Raw genomic sequence first — 9,091 nt, 5'->3', positions numbered from 1 at the left:
TCTCGGTCCCCTCTCCGATGCGAGCGCACCCTCTCACTCGCCACCCAGGCAGAAACAACGACCCCGCACCCGGGCTCCTCGGACTACCCTCCCATAAATAGCGAGAAAAACCGGACAAAAGAAACGGAAAGCAAGGGCTCGCCGCCGCGCCGTGGAGCGGGGACGCGCCTCCCCCCTTCGCCCCCCGCGCCCCGCGGGCCCCGCCCCTCGGGGGCGTGGCCGAGTGCTCTTTCCGGGTTACAGGCGGAAATGGGCGAATTTGAATCCTGCTGGCCGTTGGATGGGGCTGCTCCAGGTTGGTGTGCGGCGACGCAGCGCGAGACGGCAAAAGTGATACGGCCGCTGTGGAACTTCTGCTCTGAGGGCCTCGGTGAGTAAGCGTGGAACGGGAAGCAGCGATTATTCCAGGGAGGGAAGCGCGGCCGTCGGAAGGGACCGCGGGTCCGGAGGCCAGAGAGCTTGGTGGGGACGTCGGAGCGTCTTCGCGGGTGTGTGAGGTGGTGCCGGCGTGGGGACCTCGGCAGTCGGGGCGCTGAAGCGCCGTCCCCCCACTGCCAGCGCCCCCGAGCCGGGCAGCGTCTGGGTGCTGGCGCCGCGGAGGCCCGGCCGGTTTGAGCGCTGCCTCTGACTTTCTGGGGACTTGCTGTTCAGTATTTCCTCCAGTGCGGCGGGGATACTGAAGCTCCAGCAGTGATTCCATTTCAGTGCCAACAGCGTTACCCTGAGAATAAAACAAAAACTTGGTTTACGATAGGTGGAAGGTTGAAACGAAGGGATGCTCCTAAGAGGGGGAGCCCGGAGCCGTCTTGATGACCCTGGACCACAGGGAAGTGACAGTCATTGAAATGCCCGGAGGGGATTTAAACTGAAATCCGAGTATCCTTTGTATTTAAAACCCGGATATTTTTCTTTCACGGTTGACATTTTTCGCCTACCGCAAAAATCCGAGACTCTTGCTCATTTAAACTGGCTATAGTAACCGCGGTGATTCACAAGGGTCTTAGTTTGCTAACAATGGGGTAAGGTTTAGTTCCACCGCCCTGCCTTTTCGCCCCCTTCATTCATTGGCCGGCTTGTTTATCGCGGAGTTGTGGGGAAGAAGTATACACTGCTTCGGGAATCGGAGCTTTGGGAGGTGGTGGTGGGTTTGCTTCTGGTTTTCTTTTCCTTTTGGTGACGAACCCTCACTCCGCAATAAATCAGGTCTTTTGGAATAGTTTAAATATGTATATTTTAAGTGCCTCTCGGGGTTTTTAACGCTGTACAGATGATCTTTTTATAACTAGGACTCAACATTCATAATAAAAACATTCCTTCATCCTGTGTTGTCGACTCCCACTCCCCCATGCCTGCTAATGAGCTTTTGTTTGCCATTTTGGCCAGGAGGAAGAGATTTAAATAGCAGTGCTTATGGTCTTGGAAATAATTTTTTCATAAAAATGGAGCAAATGAATTGGCTCTGCTTTCCTGAGGTTTGCAGGAGGATATGCTCATTTCACATATGCTACCACCGAGTAGTAATTTCTAAAGAATTTATCTTTACTTCCTAATCTGGTCCTTTTCCCTTCCTGGACTCCTCTGTTGAAGTTTTGCTTTATTTACCTAAATTAGCAAGTTTCAGACTAAATCGTGTATGCATTACCTTGGAAGAGTTTGTTAAATGCTGATTCCTGACTTTCAAATCTAAGAGGTTGTGGATGAAGTTTGTGATTTAAGGACGGGGTTGAAGAGTCTATATATTTAAATGAAGACTTAGACAATTCTGATTTGGAGAAAATTCTGATTTGGTTTTTCCTGAAGAAGCATTGTAATGTATTTGGTTAAGGGCATGGAACTAGATCCAGATTGCCTTAATCTGATCTCATCCCTACCACTGGGGAACTGTGTGATCCCAGGCAGCATGTTTAACCTCTCCCTGTATCAGTTCCCTCAGCTGTACACTCTGCCTTCAGAATATATGTGGTGCATAGTAAATGATGCGTGTGTCTCCTACTGTATTGAGTAACTAAGCATTGTGCAAGCCACATTGCATATATTATCTCATTAATCTTCACATTATCACTGAGGTAGTTACTGTTTTCAAATAAAACAGAGTAAGACATTCAGTAATCTGTCCTTACACAACTAGAAAAATGTTTGAACTAAAGTAAAAAGCTAGCTTTAATTCAAAATTATGCTTTTTTTTAAAAAAGTAATGCTTTCCTGTTTCTCTCTGAAGTTTCTTTTCAAATGTTGCTCTATAAAAATCTCTGGTTGCTTTATATACATATATACTTATTTTTTAAAGATTTATTTATTTGAAAGGCAGTGTGACAGAGACAGACAGATAGATCTTCTCTTGCTGGTTTACTCCCCAAATGGCCACAAATGCCAGGTCTACGCCAGGCTGAAGCCAGGAGCCAGGAAGTTTATCTGGGTCTCCCACATGAGTGGCAGGAAGCTAGGTATTAGGCCAGCTTCTGCTGGCTCATCAGCCCGGAGCTGGAGAAGTAGAGCAGCCAGGACTCCAACTGGGGCGCATATGGGATGCCTGTGTCGCAGGTGGAGGCTTAACCTGCTGCTGCACAATGCTGGCCCCCCTCTTTAACATTTTATGTGCATGCTTTGCTACTTGCCTTTTCATTTCCTCTTAGATTTTACCCAAATGGGTTTCAAGAGTTCCTTAGAGCACTTCTCGCTCAGTGCAGTTTGGTTTTAAATAGAGCGTTCCTTCGACTTAGAGCACCTGGCCTCCTCATCTTTGCTTGCCAATGCTCAGTACAGAACAGTGAGTGTCTTTATCCTCTGAAACTGTATGTTCAGTGAGTACTTGTTACGTTAGCGGTTTAACACACGTGTTTTGTATTAATGACTGAAAGTTGAAAAACAGCTTTGTTTTCTTCTGAGATGATAGAATATAATCTTTTGTGGTCTAGTGGAGATTTTAGTGATAAATGGTTTTACAAACTTCACAGATAAAGAAATGTAAGTACTGAAAGCATAAACTCAGAAGACATATCCGGTGAGAGAAAAGCAAGAGAAATATTTGCTAATATTAATGGAATTCTAAGTGCTTGATACATATTTTCTCATTTCTTAAAACCATTTTATAATTATAACACCATGTTAAAATGAATCTGAAGCACAAAAAGATGTAGTTTGAAAGTATTTTTTATATTTAATTTCCTACTGTACTTTTTTTAACTGTAAGAGTAATGTAAAGTATAATAAAGTAGCTTAATTCAAAGTGTTAGGAAATCAGAAAGTTGGACTTTCCTTCTCTGAACAGTTAAGGCTGTTAACTTGACTTCCTTTGCTTGCATTCCACATTTCTCTATCAAAGTAGTACAGGTATTTGAAACAGAGCTTCATTTCTGATGCAAGCTAGACCATTCACACTATTTCTTCTTCAGTTTTGGAGTTGTAATACCACAACACTATCGGAAGCCAAGCTGGACAGGTTGGGATGACATGGAAATCATGAAGAAACATGAACAGTGGGGCAGGGAAACCTGTTTCCTGAGAGCAAGTTACCTATTTACACCAATGTAAACTTTATTGTAGCTTTGTTGCTTTTCCTTTTAATTTTTTTTGAAAAGATTTATTTTTATTTATTTGAAAAACAGAGTTTCAGAGAGAGATAAGGACAGAGAAAAAGGTCTTCCATCGCTGGTTCACTCCCCAAATGGCCACAGTGGCCAGAGCTGAGCTGAGCGGAGCTGATCTGAAACCAGGAGCCAGGAGCTTCTTCTGGGTCTCCCACTTGAGTGCAGGAGCCCAAGGACTTGGGCCATCCTCTGCTGCTTTCCCAAGTGCATTATTAGCTGGATAGGAAGTGAAGCAGCCGGGACTTGAGCCAGCGTCCATGTGGGATGCTGGCGCTGCTTTAACCTGCTGTGCCACAGTGACGGCCCTCCTTTTAATTTAAACAGATGCCTTTTTCTAAAATAATAAAGTGTACTAGTTTAATTTACCTTTTTAAGTGATACATTGATGTGTTTTAATAAAATGCTTTAGTCATTGGTTGATGGATATTTTAAGTTGTTTACAATTTTTTGCTGTTACAAATAAATCTGCAGACAGTTATATACAGTGGACATATGCCGTTTTTTCTCTTCGCTGCATTGTACGTAGGCATACATTTGATTTTGGGGGGGGTAAAATTAACATAAAAATAACGATTTTAAAGTATACAATTTAGTACATTCACAATGTTGTGCAACCATTGCCTATATCTCGTTCCAAAGCATTTTATCGTCCCAGAAGAAAACTACATACCTATCAACCAGTCACTGCCCAACCGCTTCATTCCCTTAGTCCCTGGAAACTATAAATCTATTTATAGCATCACCTGTGCTGCTGGCATCCCCTATCAGAGTCTAGTTGCTCTACTTCCTGTTCAGTTCCCTGCTAATGCCTCTGGGAAAGTAGCACAAGATGGACCAGTACCTAGGCCCCTGCCACTCATGTGGGAGACATGAATAGAATTCCTTGCTCCTGGCTTTGGCCTAGCCCAGCCTTAGCTGTTGTAGCCGTTTGGAGAGTGAGCCAGTGGATGGAAGATTGCCCTATTTCTCCCTCTCTGCCTTTCAAATAAGTAAATAAATCTTAACAAAAAAAAATAATTTCCCTGTTCTGTATGTTTTCTATAAATAGATTATATACAATATGGGATCATTAATCTCTGACTTTCTCCCTTAGCATAACATTTTCAAGGTATATCATAAAGGAGGATTTATTTGGCCATCCATTTGTGGATTCCACATCCACGGATTCAACCACTTACAGATTGAATTTTTTTTTTTAATTTATTTGACAGAGTTAGACAGTGAGAGAGTGAGACAAAGAGAAAGGTCCTCCCTCCGTTGGTTCACACCCTGAAAATTTTTTTTTTTTAAATTGCATTTTTGGAGCCGGCGCTGTGGCGTATGTAGTATGCTAAGCCTCTGCTGGCAGTGCTGGCATTCCATATGGACTCCAGTTTCTATACCGATTGCTTCTCTTGCAATGCAGCTCTCTGCTATAGCCTAGGAAAGCAGTGGAAAATAGCCCAAGTGCTTGGACCCCTGCACCTGCTTAGGAGACTTAGAAGAAGCTCCTGGCTCCTGGCTTCAGATTGATCCATCTCCAGCCTTTGTGGCTATTTGGGGAGTGCACCAGCCAATGGAAGACCTCTCTCTGTCTCTCCCTCTCTCTTTAACTCTGCCATTCAAATAAATGAATAAAAATTTTCAAAAAAATTAGCATTTTTACTAAACATGTAGAAACTTTTTCTTGTGTCACTATTCTCTAAGCAATATGGTATAATAATTATTTAGTTATTATAATTTCAAGAGGATTTAAAGTATATGGATGGGGGCCGGCGCTATGGCGAGGCAGTGGGGCCACCGCCTGCAGTGTCTGGCATCCTGTGTGGGCGTGTGGGTGCCGGCTGCTTCCCTTCCAGTCCAGCTCTCTGCTGTGAACTGGGAGGGCAGTAGAAAATGACCCTAGTCTTTGGGCCCCTGTGCCCAACCTGAAGCTCCTGGCTTCAGATCAGCCCAGCTCCAGCCGTTGCAACCATTTAGGGAGTGAACCAATGGATGGAAGATCCCTCTCTCTCTGCCTCTGCGTAACTCTGCCTTTCAAATAAATAAATAAATATTTTAAAAATATAAAGTGAATGAATGTGATAGGTTATACTCAAATACTATGCAATTTTATGTAAGGATATTGAAGTGGCACCAATGCTGTGGCACAGTGGATAAAGCTGCCACCTGCAACACTGGCATCCCATATGAGCACTGATTTGGAATCCAGCTGCTCCACTTCCAGTCCAGCTCCCTGCTGATGCTGCTGAGAAAGCAGTGGAGGATGGCCCAAGTGCTTGGGCCTCTTTACCCATGTGGGAGACCTGGAAGAAGCTGCTGGCACCTGGCTGGCACTTTTGATCTAGAAACCATTGCCAAATCTGAGGTAATGAAGGTTTACACCTATATTTTCTTAAAAATTTTATGGCTTTGGCCTTTATATTTAAGTCTTTTTTAAATTCAAAGTATACAAATTTCATGTATTTCATATATACAGACTTAGGAACATAGTGATACTGCCCACCCTTCCTCCTCCTTCCTCTCCTATTACCTCCCAATTTTTACAATGATCTACTTTCATTTTACTTTATACTCATAAGATTTACCCTATACTAAGAGTTCAACAAATCGTAAGAAGAAAGTTCTCAACAACAAAGATAATTGTAAACAATCATTGAAGCTCAAAATGTTAATTTTACTTCTATACATTACATTTTTGGTTTTCTACTAGTTACCACAGATCAGGGAAAACATATGATAGTTGTCTTTTGGGGACTGGTTTATTTCACAAAGTATAATGGTTTCTAGTCACATCCATTTTGTTGCAAAAGCCAAGATTTCATTCTTTTTCATGGCTGAGTAGTATTCCATAGTGTGTATACACCATAGAATTTCTTTATCTAGTCATCAGTTTAGTGGACATCCAGGTTGATTCCATAGCTTAGCTATTGTGAATTCAGCTACAATAAACATGGGGTTACAGATAACTCTTTCATATGCTGATTTAATTTCCCTTGGGTAAATTTCCATGGGATTGCTGGGTCATATGTTATATCTATTTTCAGCTTTCTGAGGTATCTCCTTACTGTTTAACACAATGGCTGTACCAGTATACATTCCCACAAAGAGTGGATTAGGGTACCCTTTCCCCCAAATCCTCACCAGCATTTATTTTGTTCGGTGATTTCTGTGTGAGAGCCACTGTAATTAGGGTAAGGTGAAACCTCATTGTGGTTTTGACTCCCTGATGGCTAGTGATCCTGTGTCTATTGGCCAAACAGTTACTTAACTACTAGGGCAAATGCCTATCCCTGATTACAGTGACTTTGTGGTAAATTTATTGGAAAGTGTGAATACTTAGCTTTTTCTTTAGAAGATTATCTTGACTCTTCAAGATTCCTTGCAATTCCATATGAATTTTCACGTCAGCTTTAACATTCCTGCAAAAAAGGCAGAATTTTGGTAGAGATTATATCAAATCTGTAATTATTTTAGGAGTGTTACTATTTTAATAATATAAAATCTGTGAGTACAGAGTGCCTTTCCACTTATTTATGGTTTTTTAATTTCTTACAACACTGTTTTGTAGTTTTCATTAACTCCTTAGTGTAATTTACTAAGCAACTTTTTATGCTATTATAAATGGAATTGTTGATTTCCTTTTTGGAGTGTTCATTGCTATTATGTAGAAATACAACTTGTTTTGACGGGTTGATTTTGTATTCTGTAAGCTTGCCGTATTCATTTTTTAGCTCTAACAGTTTATTTGTGTGAATTCAGGATATTTTCCATGTGAGATCATGCCTTCTAAGAATAGGATAACTTTTTTTTTTTTTTATCTATTTCATTTATTTAAAAGGTAGAGTATCAGAGAGAGAGCGCACTCTTCCATCTGCTGGTTCACTTCCCAAATGTCTGTAACAGCTGAGGCTGGGACAAGCCTAAGCCTGGAACTCTATCTGGATCTTCCGTGTGGGTGGCAGTGGACTAGATAGTTTGACCTTATTCGGCCAACTTCCAAGGTGCATTAGCAGGGAGCTGGATTGGAAGGAAAGTAGCTGGAACTTAATGTGCTACAATGCTGTCCCCAAATAGGGTAACTTCTTGCTTTCAGTTGGATGCCTATTTCTTTTTTTAAAAAAAATATTTATTTATTCTATTTGAAAATCAGAGAGAGGAGAGGCAGAGAGAGAGAGAGGTCTTCCATCCACTGGTTTATTCCCCAGTTGGCCGCAACAGTCGGAGCTGCGCTGATCCCAAGCCAGGAGCCAGGATCTTCTTCCTGATCTCCCACGCGGATAGAGGGGCCCAGGGGCTTGGTCCATCTTCTGCTGCTTTCCCAGGCCATAGCAGAGAGCTGGATCAGAAGAGGAGCAGCTGGGACTTGAACTGGGGCCAAATGGGATGCTGGCACTGCAGACAGTGGCTTTACCCGCTACGCCACAGTGCCGGGCCCTGGATGCCTATTTCTTTTCTTTCCTTACAGTGACAAGAACTTCGAGTATAATACTGAATAGAAGTGCTGAGTTGATATTTTTATTTTGTTCCAGGTCATAGTTGGAAAGCTTTGTTTTTCACCATTGTGTGTAATATCAACTGGGTGTTTTTCATTAGATGCCCTTTATCATGCCTAGGAAGTTCTCTTCTATTAAAATGTTGAGTGTTTTTAATCATGAAAGAGTTGGATTTTGTCACATTTTTTCCTTTACTGTATATCAGTTAAAATAAATATGTGACAGCCTTTTTCTTTTATTATGTTAATATAGTAATATTGTCTTGATTCTCATGTGTTTAGCCACCTTTGCAATCCTGGAATATCTCCCATTTGGTTGTGGTAGATAATTCGTTTAATAAGAATTAGTTTGCTAATATTTTGTTAAAAGATTTTGCATCTGTGTGTGTAAGAGATATTGGTTTGCAGTTTTCTTTGATATCTTTTTTTAGGTATAGTATCAGAGTAAAGATGGATTTCTAAAATGAATTACACTTGAGTAATGTTGGTGCCATTTTTTCCTTAAATGTTGTTAGAACTCATCAGTGAAGCTAAGTGGGCCAAGACTTTTCTTTGTTGGAAGGGCCTTCATTCAATCTCCTGTTGTAATTTGTTGAATTTTTTGTTTATTCTTCAGTCAGTTTTGTTTTTCTAATTTGTGTCTAACTTGGCAGTTATTTAGTTTCTAAGCATACAGTTAGTTGTTCACAGCAGTCACAGTGTTATTTGCTAGGTCTTTAGCAAGATGACCCTTCCTTTCTGAATTTAGTAACTTTATATTCTTTTTTTTCCTTGATCAATCTAGCTAAAGATTTGCCTTTTTTAAAAAAATCATTTTAAAAAACCAATCTTGATTTTGTTGATTTTTCTATTGTCACCACTCTAATCTTTATGATTTCCTTTCCTCCACTGACTTCGGGTATAGTTTGCTGTCTTTCTGGTTCCTTCTAATTACTTCCCAGGAAGCTGGATCAGAATTAGAGTGGCCAGGAGTCAACTGATGTAACCCATTGCCAGCCCTCCCAAATATTTTTTCTTCTCTTTATGCTAT

The 9,091-nt window shown here is 41.3% G+C and overlaps 1 protein-coding gene across 2 annotated transcripts in view; it reads left to right on the top strand.

Annotated features, from left to right (window-relative positions):
• The first annotated feature begins 232 nt into the window (after positions 1-232).
• Positions 233-9,091, top strand: part of G2E3 (G2/M-phase specific E3 ubiquitin protein ligase) — a 70,367-nt gene continuing 61,508 nt past the window's right edge. Inside the window, exon 1 of one of the 2 annotated variants that reach the window (XM_002718119.6) lies at positions 233-370. The gene's annotated coding sequence lies outside the window, so the exon portion shown is untranslated. The remainder of the gene's footprint in view (positions 371-9,091) is intronic. The other variant, XM_008269463.5, reaches the window with a different exon arrangement.

The sequence above is a fragment of the Oryctolagus cuniculus genome, chromosome 12 (genome assembly GCF_051225735.1).
Source record: "Oryctolagus cuniculus isolate XC-2025 breed Fujian yellow rabbit chromosome 12, ASM5122573v1, whole genome shotgun sequence".
NCBI classification, from domain to species: domain Eukaryota; kingdom Metazoa; phylum Chordata; class Mammalia; order Lagomorpha; family Leporidae; genus Oryctolagus; species Oryctolagus cuniculus.
Note: the sequence above shows the minus strand (reverse complement) of the source record. Positions and strands in the feature narration are given on the sequence as shown.